Source organism: Ailuropoda melanoleuca, chromosome 14 (assembly GCF_002007445.2).
Source record: "Ailuropoda melanoleuca isolate Jingjing chromosome 14, ASM200744v2, whole genome shotgun sequence".
In the NCBI taxonomy this organism is placed as follows: Eukaryota; Metazoa; Chordata; class Mammalia; order Carnivora; family Ursidae; genus Ailuropoda; species Ailuropoda melanoleuca.
This window is the reverse complement of record NC_048231.1, coordinates 74912728-74932902: the sequence shown is the minus strand read 5'-3', so window position 1 is coordinate 74932902 and position 20175 is coordinate 74912728.

The window sequence follows — 20175 nt, the reverse complement described above, 5'->3', positions numbered from 1 at the left end:
ATGAAAATGTGCCAAATTGTTATTCATATCATTGGAGCAAACCCCAGTTCTGCCATTTAAATGACCATTGCTGATTTCAATAATTCAGGATCCAACCAACAAATCCAATAATTCAAAATTGCTTCACAATTCCAGAGGATATCACTCTGTGTTCTTGGTGTATGACACCTGTGGATTGAGCACTGCACAGCATGTGTATCGGGAGGTGGTGACCCTTATTGCAACACCACTTCCATTCCATATGTGCATAAGAATGTGTGGGATGCCAAAGAAAGAGGTCAAGCATTTCTTGGGCAAAACATTTCTCTGGGATTTTTTACAGATGTCATTCTATGTAATTTTTATGAAATCTTTATTGGGTAGATATTATATCCCTCATTAAACACATGAAGAAAACTGAGGTTTACATCATCTCCTGGCCACAGGTCACAGTTTTATGCTTGGTGAAACTGGGTTTTGTACATCGATCTCTTTTAATCCTTGATATATTAGGATATTTTTGTGTGTGCTTTCTCAGGTGATGGTTATAATTATTGTATGTTAGTATTATTTTATGGTCTGAATAAAATCCCAAATAGTATAAAACAGAACTTTTTCTCAAAGAGCTCACCCAGAGAAAACAAGGACAAACAGATACAAAGTTTAAATTACAACATTAGAGATTGAAAAGAAAAGAAAAAGAAAAAGCAGTGCATGACTCATTAAGGAATGAACATTAGTAACATTAACATTAACTGTTACAAGGTTGTGTATTGAAGGAGAGAGGCATTATTCATCCATTTATTAATTTATCCAGTGTCTCATTTCTTGGCTGTTATATTGTTGTGCCAAGCTTGTCATATCAAGATAAGCCAGGCATTATTTAAAGAATTCTTTTGTTGTTGTTGTTGTGTTACTTGTAACACGGAAGTTCAGTCTTCCCTAAACCTTTTGTATGAGAATATTTCATGAAGGCTAGATGTCTTACAGTAGAAGTGACACTGTAAAGCCCTTATTCTCCTGGGTCTTCGTTTTATTCTTTTAGTGTTGTTGCTTTTTTTTTTTTTTTTGGTAAACATAATGTTCATATGGAGATCAGGTGTAGCTAGTGCAAAGTTTGTTTTTAAATGCTCTAACAGTCTGTGCTTATGACAATGTACAGGTATTGGACCCTGGATTCTAGTTCCTTGTCTGTCTCTACCACTAAAATGTAAGCTTTTTGAGGGAGGAGATTTGCCGCATTCATTTTTTAAATCTCCCTCACCCATTATAGCAGTTGATAATAAATATTTGTTTAATGAATAAATGTAACAATTACTTTTATGTAATTGGGCTTTCTTTTTCCTTCCTAAGCAGCTATTATACTGGTAGGGTGTCATATACTGGGCTAAGAAGCGCAGAGGTAAGGATAATAATCAGCCAGGCTTTTATGCCACATCTCTTATTATCCAAGGCTTTGGATCAGATACGTTTTATGAATTTCTGAAACAGGAAGCCTGTGTCACTAAATATATAATGCAGCTATGTATTATTTTGGAATGTTCTCTGATTGTTTCATGTGTATGAATTTGTCCCTAATTAAAAAGCAGGTTTTATAGGGAGTTGAGTCTAAGGGATGGACATTCCTACATCTCCTACCCCACTGTGATTTGTCCATATGGAATCTGTGTATGTATGTGTGTATATGTGTATATATATATATACACACACACACATATACATGTGTATATATGTATGTGTATACATGTGTATTATATGCACACATGTGTGTATATATGTGTGTATATATACACATGTGTGCATATATACTTGTATATATTTTACACAGCTTGAACACAAATTTGATGGATTTTAACTCAATCATCTGACAATACTTTACCTCACAGTCAGTGCTCTCTTTGAATTAGAAGAGAGAAAACAAATAAGTAAAACATTTATTTCACCATGACCTCCATGGAAGACAATGCTCCTCAAACTGTTTGGAATTCTGGGTTTTCATAAACTTGCCTGCAAGACTTAGAGTGCTTTGATCTCAAGACCCACCAGTGTAATGGAGAAAATAAGCAATTTGGTGCATGAGACTGCTGGCATAAATGTGAATTAGAGCTTTGTGATATAAGTAACACTGTGTCTTTTTACATTTATCCCAGCCACTGTGTGCTAAAATTGCCTTATCTGGTGATACACCCATCCAGTCTCTCTTGCAGTTCACATCTTCCTGAATATCCTCTGGCTTGAAACAGAGAACTATTGTCATGATCAGATCTAGTTTTCCAGTTTGCTTCAGTGTAAACTTTACTAACTTCAAAGAGAATTTTGCAGACTAAATACTACAGTAATTATTCATTTCTGGGCCACAGGCATTATTTCACCAAGACAGTACTTTTCCAGACTGATGGACAGTATTTTATAGTTGTTCATAGAAAAATGAAATCACTTACTACAGTTTGATTTTTATGTTGCTGTAGTTCAATAGGGGTTGGTGTCAGCCATCTTGCTTTTAGAATTGAGCTCATCTGAAACATTTCACAAAAGCCTGTGTTCTCACAAAGGAAAGAAAGAAATATAAATATGAGGTCTGATTATAGGGCAATCAAGACTGAAAAATATACAGTCACAACATGAATACTGAAATCTGTTTTTAAAAAATTGAGCTTACTAAACACGTTTATAATTTGACTTTGAGATACCATATTTTTCAATGCTTTTGTCCTAAAAACTCCCTTATCAGTGTGCCTGGATGGCGCAATGGGTTAAGTGTCTGCCTTTGGCTCAGGTCATGATCTCAGGGTCCTGGGATCGAGCCCCAACATTGGGCTCCTTGCTCGGTGGGGAGTCTGCTACTCCCTCGCACTGTCCCTCTGTTCTCTCTCTCAAATAAATAAATAAAATTTCTTAAAAAAAAATAAACAATTCCCTTATCTTTCCATGCAATGCTTGTCTCTCCTATAAAATTAGATTTTCCTGGAAAGGGAGGCTTATTAAAGTAAAGCACTGTTATAGATAATGATTCTGGAAAAGGAAAGGTTACAGGAAATTATTCTGTGAGTCAGCAGGGACCTTTGTCATGGTATCCAGGAACAGGGCTCGTTGGGAAAGGCTGGTATGGCTTTGCTTACTTATCTAGCTTTTGGGGTGAAAATCCTAAATTGCTTTAACACATAACCTCTCTGCCACACAGCATCACTAATGAGTACACCAACAAATGTTATCTTTTTTTAAAATCTATATTAATACACTGACTCTTCACTTAGATCAAAAAGACCTTGGACTTCGGAATCAGTTTTAGTAAGTGTGTGTCCAGGTGCAAATTATTTTACTTCATTGTATTCTTGTAAAATACAAGTTCGTGAACATTAAATAAAATATTTATATAAAATTCTTGCAATGCCTTGTTTATGGTAAGTGTTCAATAACTATTAATCTTTTTTTTTTTTTTTTTTAACCTGAAGCTCCTTAGACAATTAGTGGGATAGCTCTTTGGCAGAGTATTACAGTTACAGGTTCTGGAGCAGACTAGGTTCAGTTTAGCTTCTATGACTTTTTAACTCTAAGACTTTGGGGTTCACATCTTTTTGCCTCAGTTTTTCATCTATAAAATGGGGGACCATAAGACTTTCTGTCTTATAAGATTCTTATGGAAAGCCCATGAAATAATAGGTGTTAAGTGCTGATAGCAGTGGCTGGCACATAATATATGCCATAAAAATATTTGCTATTTAAGAGAATGATTATATGCCCTGGCACTCTGGTGCTCATAATTTGTGCTCGATGAGAACAATAGAGCTGCCATGGTGAGTAATGAAGGAGAACTTCAGGAACTGAATAGACACGTGATCCTGAACCAGGAAAGGCAAAATATGTTAGTCATCTCTTTTTGCAGATGAGTTGAGAATTCAAATATTAAAAGGTAGACAAGTATCTTAATAAAAGCTTGATGGGAGTCTGTTAAAAACTCAGAAGTTTGTTCTGAGAGTTGATGTGTTGAAAATAGGATCTAGTTCACATAAAACCTTCCCCTGAGTAACTCTCTCCGTAGGAATACTGGGCTGCATCCAGCCTGAAAGTTTAGGTGAATAAGTTAGACCACAAAAAAAATTTTTTTAATTAAAAAAAGAAAACAACAACAAAACAAATAAACAAAAAACCCACAATAGTCTTATCCCTGACAATAAGCTTTGAGCAAAATGTTCTCAGGATATGCTTTTGAGTATGTGAAGTATTGAATCAAGGGCAAAGTAGGATTTCTAGAACCCAGAATCAGAATCAGATACACCTGGTGGATAAAAAGTACAAGAAAAAGTCTTACTTCATGATTTGATACCATGAATCAGATGAAACTGAAGTTGTTTCAGGATACAACAACAACAACAATAGCAGCAACAATAAAAAGCACTAGAACAGAAGGCCTGGAACCAGTTATAAAACTGTCTCACTTGTCCTATCTAGTATAATGTTAAAAGGAACATGAAATGGCTATTCTTTAAAGGGATCTAGACAAGGTAATGTGGGAGATGTAAAGCATTTAATATGCAAGGTCTAGGAAGAATGAAAAGAGATATGTGAAGACATCAGAATTCAGATCAAAGTCAAGTTACTTAATCTCTCTCTCTGCCTCGTCTTCCACCGTGAGAAACTGAGACCTTCTCTTCCTTCCGCCCCTTCCCCTACTGACTGTACCAAGGGCCTCTTCTGAATACATTATGTGACAACTGTATCATCACTGATCATGTGGGATCCTCCCTATAATGTGTGATGTTTGCATTTTCTCATGGAACCCTTGGGGACAGAGGAACTGTTTAAAACCCAAAGGAATTGCCCTTCCAAAGGTGGACTTCGAAAAAGGGTATTACCATTTGGGAGAAAAATGGTCCTTCCAGATGCATTCACTTTGCCTTCCCATAGAGACCAGTCCCAACCTGGGCCACATGCTCTGTCCTCTCACAGAGCCCCTTTGCATGAGAGAAGAACACTTAGGTCACTTCAGCCTGGAACATTAAAACAAATGCTGATAGTTCAAGGTTAATAGATGCATAAAACAAAAGTAATTCCATGTCAAAGCTGAGATGACAGGCGATTTGACTTGAGGCAGCCTTACAATCACTCTTTTACATGTGCTCCGTGCTGAGACCAGGCGAAGGCGTTATGTTTCTGACATTTACTTGTCAGGAAGGTATGACAATAGAGATTGTTTCTATCTCTGCTGCTCCCAGATGTTAACCTTCCAGCTTTAGTTTGTAATTGGGGTTCTGTGGAGCTTTAACATTTTCTATTGATTCAATAGAAGCAATAACATTTCCAATCATAAGACAGCATTATAGAAATATCAGGCAATTCACATATCAGAATGTTTGATAGCTGGGCTCACTGCATTAATTTCTGTCACCTTTGCCAGGAACCCTTTATCCTCTTTTTAATACTGAAGGACACCTGGGAGTAGTTGCTGCCACTTTTATTGTTCAATAAAGTAGACAAAAGTTTCAATTAACAGCCAAGAGGCCTCTAGGAAATTGTGAATGAGAATATATTTTACTCATTTTACTATATTTCTTTTTTCTAATGTGCCATTTGTGACTTCGAAGCTGTACTTCATTCAGAAGGTGTGCACGTGTGTGCGCAAGCACACACACATACACACACACACACACACACACATACACACTCAGTCCTCCTAATCTGGTTTACTTTATATTCAATAAAGAAAGCCAAGATGGGACCAGTGAGGATATGGAGAGGAATTGGAAATAAGTCAAAAGGCTCAGGCAAGTGTGAACAGAGTGATGACGATCTCCATATCTGCGGGATGGTGAGGCAAGAGATTCCTGGACTGCAAGTCCCTGCCCTTGACCCTGAGACTGAAGTACCAAAGAATCCTCTTCTACTGTCTAACAAGCACCTCTTCAAGAAGAAAAAAAAATCCTATGTCATTTATTCATTTAGATTCTCATTCTTTTACTAAAGATTTATATTAATGAGTTTGTTAAATTATTAGCTGTATTTTGAAAATAATTCATGTACAGGAAGAAATTAAGATCCAAAAAGTGATATTAAACATGTGACAATATTATAATTTTTCAAGATGCTCTGTTTTGTTTCACTCCAGTGTAACCTTTGCACCTCTTCATGAATAGTCTCTTGCATGTTTCTACAAAGACCATGCACATTTTCAATCCTACAACCTTCCCCAGTATATTCCTTTTAATTTTAACTAATTTAAACAAGCACGGTCACTTGCCCCTTTTCTCCATCTGTCTACCAATATCTGCACTTTCTGGACAAGCTTCAGCTCACCTATAAAACACTTCTTGACTCCATGTCTTAGAGTGTATAAAGAGTGATACTTATTTTTAGAAGCAAAGACCTGAGAACCTGGTAATTTTTTCTCATAAAATTATGCATTTGTTATGTGTTAATGTATTTAAACTTTATTATTGGCCTTAAGTACTATCAGGCAAAAGCATTCATTGATATTTAGACATAAGTTCAATACATTAATTATTACTTTAGCCTATTGATCTCTTTGTTATCTCTCACAGCTCAGTGCCATACAAATTTTTGATGCCAATGTCTTCTTTATTATAATCATTATCTAATACAGTATCAAAACTTTAAATAAAATTGAACAGACATAGCCTGTTAGTCTAATTTTAGAAACTTCTACCCAACATACCTCAGTCAATTAATCAGCCTCATTTTATATGGTTTTTCAAATAATAATTGGTAAAAAAATAAATTTTCTTGCATTTAATCTGTATTTTTAAAGTTTTTTCTTAAATTCAGTGATAGAGAAATTGTCAAATGTCTTGTGGAAATCTATACCTGTCACATCTACTGCCAGAAAAAAGTAGGCTATGGGAACATGATTGTGTTTAGTAAATGCTCAGAGGGACCTGCCTTTTCATAGGCACTTACAAGCCAGCTCTTTAATAATTTTCTAGTATTGTGTCTGGAAGTTAGATTGTTTTTACCGGTCTATATATTTTGTAATAAGTTCTTTGATCCTCCTTTTGAAAATGGTAATAACATTGCTTTTAATCTTCTGTTTTTGTATGAATGAATAAAGCCATGCCTAAGAAAAAGTAAAGTAATAATGCCATTGCACTTGAAGAATAAGGATTTGATATTGTCATCAATACAGAGATAAACTCTGACTGTGGATGGACACTGGAATTGTAGCAAAGAAAATGGAACAAAGTTTCTATGTCAAATTTACTTAACTCATTTTGCACTCCTCACTGGGTTCTTTGTAACATTATAATCTTGCTTTTCTAAGTGTGGTCAATAGTCCAGTGCCATTGGCATCACTGAGGAGCTTATTGGAAAAACATGGTTTTGGGTCCCACCCAAGAAATTCCTAATCAGAGTTTGGATTTTATCACAATTCCCCAGGAGATTTATATCCACAATGACGTTTGAGAAGTACTGGTATAGATGGTCTCTCTGTCTTCAAAGGTATTCCATTCCCTTTGCTTTAAATATCCCCGTGGCCAGTCATCTACCCGATCCACGTCTTATCTAACAACAGAAATGTCTGCATTATATGACTTGTTTTGTATATTGTCTGAACATTCCTTAACAAGAATGAGTCATTGTACTGGATATAATCCTTATCTTGTAATTAATTTGAAGTGTGCCTCCCAGAAAAGCTCTTTTAACTTCTAGTACATGTCAGAAGTTGAACACCTGATTATTTGAATCACTTGACCAGTTTTCTATGAGGTAGCTCTTTCTCCAAAGGCTAGTTGCACTCTTTTAGTGATTTAGAAATCCAGGTCTGTCTGTTTAATCTTTAGANTGTGTGTGCGCAAGCACACACACATACACACACACACACACACACACACACTCAGTCCTCCTAATCTGGTTTACTTTATATTCAATAAAGAAAGCCAAGATGGGACCAGTGAGGATATGGAGAGGAATTGGAAATAAGTCAAAAGGCTCAGGCAAGTGTGAACAGAGTGATGACGATCTCCATATCTGCGGGATGGTGAGGCAAGAGATTCCTGGACTGCAAGTCCCTGCCCTTGACCCTGAGACTGAAGTACCAAAGAATCCTCTTCTACTGTCTAACAAGCACCTCTTCAAGAAGAAAAAAAAATCCTATGTCATTTATTCATTTTGATTCTCATTCTTTTACTAAAGATTTATATTAATGAGTTTGTTAAATTATTAGCTGTATTTTGAAAATAATTCATGTACAGGAAGAAATTAAGATCCAAAAAGTGATATTAAACATGTGACAATATTATAATTTTTCAAGATGCTCTGTTTTGTTTCNGTTAAAACACACGTATATTACTCTACATGGTCAATATTGGGTGTTATATTAAAGGTAGATTATCACATAATTATGTTACAAGTGGTCAAAGAACCTTAACAGAAAACTAATTCTTGATATTTTACACAAAGTTATGTGTTCAATNCCCCTTTTCTCCATCTGTCTACCAATATCTGCACTTTCTGGACAAGCTTCAGCTCACCTATAAAACACTTCTTGACTCCATGTCTTAGAGTGTATAAAGAGTGATACTTATTTTTAGAAGCAAAGACCTGAGAACCTGGTAATTTTTTCTCATAAAATTATGCATTTGTTATGTGTTAATGTATTTAAACTTTATTATTGGCCTTAAGTACTATCAGGCAAAAGCATTCATTGATATTATTTAGACATAAGTTCAATACATTAATTATTACTTTAGCCTATTGATCTCTTTGCTATCTCTCACAGCTCAGTGCCATACGAATTTTTGATGCCAATGTCTTCTTTATTATAATCATTATCTAATACAGTATCAAAACTTTAAATAAAATTGAACAGACATAGCCCGTTAGTCTAATTTTAGAAACTTCTACCCAACATACCTCAGTCAATTAATCAGCCTCATTTTATATGGTTTTTCAAATAATAATTGGTAAAAAATAAAATTTTCTTGCATTTAATCTGTATTTTTAAAGTTTTTTCTTAAATTCAGTGATAGAGAAATTGTCAAATGTCTTGTGGAAATCTATACCTGTCACATCTACTGCCAGAAAAAAGTAGGCTATGGGAACATGATTGTGCTTAGTAAATGCTCAGAGGGACCTGCCTTTTCATAGGCACTTACAAGCCAGCTCTTTAATAATTTTCTAGTATTGTGTCTGGAAGTTAGATTGTTTTTACCGGTCTATATATTTTGTAATAAGTTCTTTGATCCTCCTTTTGAAAATGGTAATAACATTGCTTTTAATCTTCTGTTTTTGTATGAATGAATAAAGCCATGCCTAAGAAAAAGTAAAGTAATAATGCCATTGCACTTGAAGAATAAGGATTTGATATTGTCATCAATACAGAGATAAACTCTGACTGTGGATGGACACTGGAATTGTAGCAAAGAAAATGGAACAAAGTTTCTATGTCAAATTTACTTAACTCATTTTGCACTCCTCACTGGGTTCTTTGTAACATTATAATCTTGCTTTTCTAAGTGTGGTCAATAGTCCAGTGCCATTGGCATCACTGAGGAGCTTATTGGAAAAACATGGTTTTGGGTCCCACCCAAGAAATTCCTAATCAGAGTTTGGATTTTATCACAATTCCCCAGGAGATTTATATCCACAATGACGTTTGAGAAGTACTGGTATAGATGGTCTCTCTGTCTTCAAAGGTATTCCATTCCCTTTGCTTTAAATATCCCCGTGGCCAGTCATCTACCCGATCCACGTCTTATCTAACAACAGAAATGTCTGCATTATATGACTTGTTTTGTATATTGTCTGAACATTCCTTAACAAGAATGAGTCATTGTACTGGATATAATCCTTATCTTGTAATTAATTTGAAGTGTGCCTCCCAGAAAAGCTCTTTTAACTTCTAGTACATGTCAGAAGTTGAACACCTGATTATTTGAATCACTTGACCAGTTTTCTATGAGGTAGCTCTTTCTCCAAAGGCTAGTTGCACTCTTTTAGTGATTTAGAAATCCAGGTCTGTCTGTTTAATCTTTAGGTTAAAACACACGTATATTACTCTACATGGTCAATATTGGGTGTTATATTAAAGGTAGATTATCACATAATTATGTTACAAGTGGTCAAAGAACCTTAACAGAAAACTAATTCTTGATATTTTACACAAAGTTATGTGTTCAATAAATGTTTATGGAAAATATTAGAGAACTGAGAGGGATTTGGGAGTGTAGCAGTATAGATAAGCTACCACACTTCAGATGGGAAGACTGTGTGGTCTTATTCCTTTCAAAAGTAATTATATAGACAAGGGCCCTTTTTCTTTAGGGTCCATTCAGTTGACCTCTTCCACCTCTGCAAAGAGGAGAGCTCCTCCATCTCGGAGGTTCTGTCATGCAGGAGACAGACATTTCTCTCAATCACAGTGTAGAAGCCAGACACTAGTTTTTTGAAACCAAACAAATATGCAATTTGTCAGTCTGCAGATAGAGTGTTTCTGCCTTCAGATTCAAAATGGTTTTCATTTATTCATGTAAAAAAGAAGCATTTCAGTTACNAACAGACATAGCCCGTTAGTCTAATTTTAGAAACTTCTACCCAACATACCTCAGTCAATTAATCAGCCTCATTTTATATGGTTTTTCAAATAATAATTGGTAAAAAAANCAGTTGTAATATTTACTTATCTGGTTTCCTCATGATGGATAACAAATGTATCCAGAACTTCCATGCATCAAAAAGATGCCACTTCATAAAATGGCAATACAATTCCATATTACAATAAAAACAGATACAATTCAAAATGCCTCAAATAGTTCCAAAAGCAATTATGGCATTTCAGAAGTAAACATTACTTACAAATTCATAACCACCCATCAAAATTATTTCACTAAGGTAAGTTAAGGAAGCATCTGCTACAATTTATGCATTTTGAGTCTATCTTATTTTTCATACCCAACTATGAAAAAACTTCTTCTAGCAAGTACTGTAGTCCCGAGTGGAAGTCAAACAGTTTGCCATTTACTTGGGAACATATACTCCTTTTTAAGTTGCAGCTCAATCCTTTTACTATAATAAAGGTATAGAATTCACATTTTCATCCAAAGGAACGAGATCTGACCAGTACCATCTGCAGAGAAATAGTGCCTAAGATTAGCAGTCTTATTTCTTTGCCTAAAAGAGTAGCAGAATAAGCTCCTATTAAAGGCTAAAAAAAGTCATTCTTCATATCCTGTCCAGAATAATGCTGAATTATTTCTCAACTACAAGTAGTGTGTCATAAATCATAAAAATAATAAATCTTATTAAATCAGTTGTAGATTACAAAAACCTAAAGACAAGATCCATTCTCCAAAGGACAGTACTGTCCTCACTGATTTTTTTTTTTATCTTTTTACTTATTTAAGAGGAGACAACTTCTTGGAGACCTGCTTAACTGAAATAAGAGCCTTTTTTTTTTTTTTTTTTTTTTTTTTAAGGGGTTAANTTTTTTGCTTTTTATAAGGAGTCAAGTGGCAAATAACCATAGTAGACCAGTTCAACTACTGAATGTCTAAATATTACACATTTCAGCATTTATACAGATATGTATAATGGGGAGTATAGATGTAATGTATAGCATGTGCAAATAGATCATTTTTACATTAAATATTTTAAAAAATGATTACCATATCTATTACATTCATTCAGAAGATTAAAGGAACAATAAAATTTGGTATACTTTAAGCATGCTGAAAAATTAAAAAAAATAATCTTTACAATTAACATAAAATAATATACCAAAATCTATTCTTGAATAGTCAAAATATTCTTTACATCTAGCTCTTAATCTGATGTGGTATAATATTCACAAAAGTCTAGTTTTATGTTTTAGGAAAAATAAACTCACTTTTGCATGTCATGGAACAAAATAAGAATGCAAAAGTTATGGCTCTCTTAGCGAACTTTGCACATTACAAATAACACATTCAACAAGGTAGATATTTTATAGTCGGCCTAGTGATGAAAAATTCAATATGCATATATTTATGTATTGAGTAGATTTATAGCCAACACGCCCACTGCCACTTGGCCTCAGTTCACTTTCACATCCTTGAAAAGAACACATTTCACACATTTTAAAAAAAATTTAGAAGATTTAAAAGCATTTGCCAGTGTCACAAAGCAACAGCAAATGGTGTACGCATCTCTAATAAGTTGGTCTAGAAATATGGAATATGAAATGTGCAATGAGGTGTTTTGTATTCCGAAGTGAAAGGCTTTCTAACTTTATTGACTCACATTGAGGATGAGGACTGGGTTCACAAATTTAGTAATATGTGGATTTCATTCTGTTCCAACCTGGCACAAATGTGATGTCAATACACTAGCAGTTGAGAAGGTAAGCTTCATTGAGGTGTTCCTTCACAACAGGAAATGGGGTGCAGGCAGTTTAAGAATTATTATACTGTATGCTTTTATTCATCATTTTGAGATGGTGATATAAAATGTGACCTAGCAGAAATCATAATTGTAAAGGATTATCACCACATATATAATTAGTATTAACACATGGAAAAATGTAGTGGTGGGAAAAATGTTAACTTTGTCCCCCATTGCCCATCATATCAGCACTTTAGTCCCACATTTTTTTCCATAGTTTATTGCCCATTCCATCTGTGGACTAGACAGACTACATCCCTCACTAATGCATTCAACAAACATTTATTAACATCTTCTATGTTTCAGTCACTAAATTAGACTTTGGGGATAGTATTATGAATGGGCTAGCTATAGTCCCACCCTTATGGTTTACAGCAAAATGAAGAATACAGACAATTAAATTGGCACTTGGAACATGGGGTTTCATTAATGTTATGGCAGGAAAGGCACAAGGTCTTATGAGGGTGGATGGAAGGGGTATCTAACACAAACTTGGAGGATGAGAGAACAATTTCTTGAGGAAGTAAAATTGAAGTTGAGAAGTAGAAGTTGAGTAAGATTAGGAATCATTCAGGTAAAAGGAGAGAGAGAAGCATGTTCCTTGAAGTGTAGCTGGCATTTGCAAGAGATAGAAGGTTCAGAGAGGATGTAATCCAACTGAGAAAATGGAAGACCTTCTCTAGGGTTAGAATTCAGCATATAAAGGGAGAAGGTAACAGGAGATCATGAAAGGGGTGTAGAGAAGGGCTAAATTGAGAAGAAATAGGAATTCAGGGGCAGGCACCTGGGCGGCTCAGTTGGTTAAATATCTGACTCTTACTTTCAGCTAGGTAGTGATCTCAGTGTTGTGAGGTGGAGTCCCACATAGGGCTCTGCCTGAGGTATGCTTGAGATTGTCTCTTTCCCTCTGCCCCTCCCCCTGCTCATGCTCTCTCCTCTCTAAAGTAAATAAATAAATAAAATCCTTTAAAAAAATATGGAATTCACAATTTATCCTGAAACTTTGAAGATGTCACTAAGAGGGTATAAAATAGTGGCATGACAGGATCACATGTATTTTAAATGGTTCTATCACATTGCAGTGTGGGAATTCGCTTGGTGGAAGACAAGACAAAAGACAATGGAGAGATCATTTAACAACCTGGGAAAAGATTGTGGTGGCCTGGAAAGAATAAAGGAAAAAAGAAGAAATGAAGGGAGGTAGGAAGGGAATACTATATTACATCAATGGTTGCTAAGGTTAAGGTTGAGGAAGAATTTGACTTTTAATAGGTAACTAGAGGGTGTTTCTTTTCTGTGATAGAAAGGGAACATTTTAGGGACACCTGAGTGGCTTAGTNTGTGATAGAAAGGGAACATTTTAGGGACACCTGAGTGGCTTAGTTGGTTAGTGTCCGACTCTTGGTTTTGGCTCAGGTCATGATCTCAGTCAGTGTTGTGAGATTGAGCCCCCCCCCTTCCCTCCCCCCGTCGGGCTCCACCCTTAATGCAGAGTCTGCTTGAAATTCTCTCTCCCTCTACCCTTCCCCCCACCCCCGCTTGCTCTCTCTCTCAAATGAATAAATCTCAGAAAAAAAAAGAAGAAATGGAACACTTTACTTTCCTGTTAGTGGTGGTGATTATACAAATTTATCATGTGATAAAATTTTGTAGAACTATNTGTGATAAAATTTTGTAGAACACATCCCACCCAGAAAGTTTATGCATGTAAGTCCTGGTGAACTCCAAATAAGATCTATAGTTTAGTTAATAGTATTATACCAATAACCAGTTTTCTGGTTTCAATAATGTACTCTGGTTATGTGAGATGATGTCATAAGGGGAAGTTTGGGAACTCTCTGTACTATTTTTGCAACTTCTTATGAGTCTAAAATTATTTCAAAACAAAAAGTGATTTTAAAAAAATCAAAAGAGGGGAAGAGAACAATTTTGGGGGGATAAAAGAGTTCGTTATGACCGTAGCACAGGCAGCCTCTCCCAGATCTTTCTCATATTCCCTATTGCCTAAGCAGGTGAAGGCTTCTCCCATGTTGCCCTGATTTAGGGTAGTTTAAAAAGGAAGCTAGAGGATGGTACCCCAAAAGAGAGACAGACCGTAACTCTGATACTTTGTTCCATTCAATGACCTTGACCCTGGTCCATTCTTGTCCATGCACCTTCTCTTTGCATCTGAGTTGGTTAAGGGCAGGGAAAGAGGAATAGTCTGGGCCTTTCTCTGGTGACCTGATTAATGTAAAGGAACATGGAGAGGTACTAGAAAACCTTATAGAGACGTTTCTAAGTGTTTCTAATGTATTAAAAACTAAACAAACCAAAAGCAAAGTTGCCTTGGAAATGAAGAACTGTCATTTTCTTGATGGAAATCTTATCTACACTGTATCACTCAAACTGACTTAGTTTGTTCACTGAAACAGATTTTTTGAATAAAAAGTGTTTAATTATAATAATCAGATTACCTGATGATTTTTTTAAACAACCCATTATTTTTCTAAATTTGACTTTTTTTTCTCTTTAAAATATTTCCTGTGGAGAAATCAATAAAGAACTGGAAGTCTGACATTCTTCCTCTCCTGCTCTTTAGATTTATTCATGCTCTGTTTCTCTGGAGTAGAAGCAAGATTGTGAGGCTGGTCCCATAGAACTACGTTCTGGGGCCATACTGAGGGTTCACTGAAGGCTAGTCTGTAGGTAGTGCACCTTATACCAAGTTCATTTTGATACTTTAAAAGCACTCTTTTCTCACTTTTGCTTTTCCATTTTTCTTTTCTTCTGTAGGTCCAGTGTCATGAACTCCACAGTGGATTCCTTTCCATGGTGAGTAAGTTTACATAAACTTCCAGCATAGTGGTAGAAATGCTAGCCTTCATAACTCTGAATTCTAATTTGTAGGAAATAATGTTCTAACATGTTGCCCCTGTAATAATATGAATGCTAATCATTTTTTAAACCACTGAATTTCTTTTTTAGCAAAGAGTTCTATAGTGAGATTCCAAAGGAATAATAGAAATGCTAATTATTTTGATTAGAGCAAAGGGGAAAGTCTATTAAAAGTTCCTGAAAATGCTTCTTTAATTTTATATGTTGTATGGCTTCTTTTAAGACTGACCTCAAGCTATATGCCAGGATTTTATTTTTTATGTAAATGGTTTCACTCAAAATGTCCTCCCAAGTTCTTATTTTTAAATGGTCTCATAAGAGAAACTGAATCAATATCTATTGTGTATTTCAAGTCTCCATAATTGTATTGAATAGATGGAACAGTCAAGTGGAGAAATTGATGAATATTACTTTGGGAGAAAGAGCTGCTACTATTTGAAAATTTGTTTGGTGTGTATGTGTGATATGTTATTGTTTAAAATGCTTCAAATGGAAGTTTCATTGAGGTCAGTCTCTTTTCAAGGTATTTAGAATTTTTTTAAAAGAATATCTGTAGGCTAGGAGTATATCTATACAGACATAAATGTTCTGGGTCTAAACAAATCCAAAATAACATGTTGTTTTGGTATTTTCAATAAAAAAATTAGCTGTTCTATAAAATATAATTTAATTAGTACTGGGAAGAGGGGGTTGAGGGGGGCAGGATTATTAATCGTTAATAGAACAGACTCTGGATCGGATAGCTATGGACCGACTCCTAGCTTTACTACTTTCTAACAGTGTGATTCTGAACAGGATTTTTTTTTTAAACTCTCTAACTTAGAGTTTTAGTTATCTTATCTGTTGTCAAGTTCAAATGGGATAATTCATGCCAAAAAAAAAAAAAAGCAGCAGCACAACATCTGGTACATAGGAAGTAATTAACATTTGTATTACTATGACTAGTTACTCTATTACTAGTATTAGTATGTGATATTACTATTATTATTTTTGTTATCTTTGCTGGGACTGCTTTAACATCAGCAAAGTACTTCTAAGGAAGGAGCGGTTTGTCTACCTTTTTCTTTCTAATTTTCAAGCACTTCTTTCAGTTTTACCAACTTCAGTACAACTCATAAAATAAAAATTACTGAGTGCCTACCAGATGTCAGGCTTTGTGATAGGAAGCACATTTACAAAGACACAGGAGAGGGGGAATGGCCATTTAGACAAGCAGCACATTTTGAGAAGTGTTGTAATGAAAGTATCTGTGGGGATAAGGAAATGAGAGAAGGATGGCTCTATTGAGGGTGACAAAGAAGGATTCTGAGGGAAAATTATCTCTAAATTGATCCTTGAAAAATGGCAATGAAAACTCTTTAAGGTGACAAGGGAGGGAGTGGGAATCCAGGCAGGGGGAACAGTATGTGCAAAGGCCTGGAGGTTTAATAAAGCTGACCTTGTTGAAAGAGTTTATTATTGTAACTAATTGTTGTTGGATAAAACATGCAAGATTAAAAGGCAGTAGCATGTGCAATTGGAGAATTAATCAGGGACCAGTTTATGGACGGAATCAGAGGTCTTGATGAAAGGCTTGGCTTATTCAGTAGAGATACAGAGCAGTTGAAAAGTTACAAGTGGGTCAGTGATAGCTGTGGATAGCCCTATAGGGAATGAGCTGAAAGATGTGTGTAGTGGGCAGTTAGTACTTAAAGTGGAGGAGGAAGAAATTATGAAGCTATGACAAAAACACTGGAAAAAAGACAAAGAGAACAATGATAGAATGATAGACAAAGATTCAAGAAAAAAATAGAGGATGATATAAACAGGATGATGACTGACTTGGCACAAGGGGTATGGGAGCTTAAAAAATGGGGTGGGCATGGCACTGTGGCTGTCAGTCACAATCAGGGGAACAGGAGGAGCAGTAATTTTAACTCCATGTCTGGTGTGAGGGTGCATATGCAGGATCTGAGGGGCTGAGCCTTCCATTTCTTTATGCTTGGTAGGGTTTTGGCTGTAGACTGTGAGGCCTAGAGAGGTCTGGACCAGAGATATAGCCCTCAGATATGTTAGGAGTAGATGGAACTGCCCTGGGAGAGAATGGAGGGAAAGAAGAGGAATGAAGTTGATAATGTTAGTATCACTGAAGCCAATAATGTATAAAAACTGAGGCAGCCATGAAAGAGGGTCAACAAAACTCAAAAAAAAGTGGTTTCTAGATAAAGGGACTAGTTCGTAGAGTCCAATTCCACAAGAAGGTCTGATGAGATTAGGTGTGAAAATGGCCTTTGGAGCTGGCAATTACTGTGATCTGGATGAAGACAGTTTTAATAGAAGAACAGTGAGCGTAATCCAGATTGCCACATGTAGTAAGTGAATGAAGGGGATTGAGAGTGTTGGTAACTCGTAGATGTGAAGTTGCAATTCAGTGTCAGAAATGGCACTCACAGAGCTAGCTTCAGCTGAAACCACGTGTCTGATATAGCGACTGCTCTGCCAAACCTCAATTCACTTATCTTCTTGGTTGTCATAACAGTAAATTGTCAACAAGACCATAGCTTTGTTATGTCATCTGTTATTAAGGAGGGCAAATGAATAGAGGTAAATGTTCTGATTTCCAATATCAACCAAATATTTCAGTCCTTGATTACTTAATTATCAGTGGTAAACTTGAAAATGGTGGGTCTGGAAACATTTAGCCACTGTCCCAGTTGGAATGTTCACATCTGAACGAAGTTTGTCTTTCCAACTTTCTAAACTGTTCTTTTGGCCTAGAAGGGTAAAGTACATTATCTCTTGCTATTTCATTTTTATTAAAAACTGTTTGAACTTGGAAATGAGGCCTGATGGTCCCATTTTCCGAAGGCTGAAGGTCACTGGGTGTATCCGTTCAAAAAGAGAAAACAATGTGTAACCCTTCTGGCACCATAATCGAAAGAAATAGTGTGGTGATTACAGCCCTGCGCTGAGCTGGCGGCTGCTACAAATATTGGAACTGAGTTTGATAGGATCCTGTATTACCTTATAACAGAGTATCATTCCTTACAGTTCCAAGGTCAATGTCTCTTTCTCAAATAACATTTTGGACCTATAATTGTTCATCTACATGCCAGCAATTATGGGGGAATTGATCAGCCAGTAATTAATGCCATGCTATTACACTTTTTAATTTGTAGATTATGCAGCTGCAAGCTTTCTCACATTTTTAATTTGTATATTATACAGCCACAAATGTTTACAATGCCCTTTTTAATCTCCTTACACTACCACTGCCATTATTCACTATAGATTAATGATACCCTGGATGCTGGGGTTTATTTCATTTACCACTCTTACCAGGAGAGCAGTTAACATTACTGTGCTCTATTACTTAATGTCTTACTGCAGCTGCTGGTGAGCATTGGTTACCCTTTAAAATATTACCAGCCAGTTATTTTTTCTGTATTTTTTTTAGCTCTCTTGTCACCAACAATACAACTCTGTGGTAATATTATACTTTATTTCCAAATTTATTTCAACTGGTTCTATCAGAGATGTTTAAATAATTCATTCTAAGTATTATAAATGACATGAACCCCTTCTTATCCCCCCTTGTCTATCTTAGAGCCTATCTGGGGTTATGTGATCAGTATAATTTTTTTTTTGTCCAACTCTCATTTTTTCTTCATACTTGCAAGCCAATTAAATTATAAAGAAAAATTCAAATAGTACTCAACTCCTTTTCAGTTAGAAATATTCTCAATACTGACTCAGGATAAGTCAATATTTTAAGACGATGCTGCTTACTCTGGCTGGGGTGATTGTGGAACATACATCTCCTCTGGTTTTCGTCAAGGTGATCCAAAGCTTCAAGGGGTGGGCTGTATCAGTCTCCTTGATAAGACATAGTGACAGCTTTAACATGGGCACTACTCTAAGCCACCAGGATGCACAATATCCACATCACAACAGAATTCTATAAAACAGATCATGTGCACAATATTGTATTAGTTGCTGGGCAGGATACACAGAAGTAAAAGATATTGTGTCTATTATCAAAGCATTTATATTCTCCTTAATAATAGCTATAAAATAAATATGTAAAAAATTAATAATGAGCTCTACATAACAAAACTACAAGAATGAAATGATTCTATAAAAGCACAATGAACAAGGTGTCCCAATGCATGTGATAAATGGACAAAAGAGCTTTATAACCAATTAGAGGAATGGCTTTTCAGAGGGAGGAGAGAGTGAACCCTGGAGGGATGACTTGAGCTGAACTCTGAAGAAGGAGGCAATTTGAACAGGCTAAGAGTGGAGAAGCACTCCCTGAAGAGAATACAAAATGAACAGACACTTCAAGTGATCATTGTTTGTCGTATATTCAAGGGGCGGTAAAGAAATGAATACGACTCAAAGAACGTTCTTGATAAGGAATAGTAAGACTTGAAGTTGGACATTCTGCCTGTTCCAGTAGGTCTAGAACATCAACAAAAGGGCTTTTGACTTTGTTCTGTACAGAGAGCTTCTGTGGGACATTTTTGATTGGCTTTTGTTTGTTTTGTTTTTGTTTTTTTTTTNTAGTAAGACTTGAAGTTGGACATTCTGCCTGTTCCAGTAGGTCTAGAACATCAACAAAAGGGCTTTTGACTTCGTTCTGTACAGAGAGCTTCTGTGGGACATTTTTGATTGGCTTTTGTTTGTTTTGTTTTTGTTTTTTTTGTGTGTGTGTGGTTAATATTTTGTTATGGGAGTGCCATTATTGAAGCAATATTTTGAAGAAAATAAAATGGTAGGGGCTGACATCAAAATCACTTAGGAAGCTGATGAGTTAATTAGGTGTGAGATGATAAAAGTATGAACTCTGATGGTTATATACACAGCATTACTAGACACCTGGGGTGTTTCTCTTGTCTCCTTCCTAATACCTCTGTTCTCTGCTCCAAGTTTACAAATTCTACTTTGAAATGTTCATACTTGAATCTG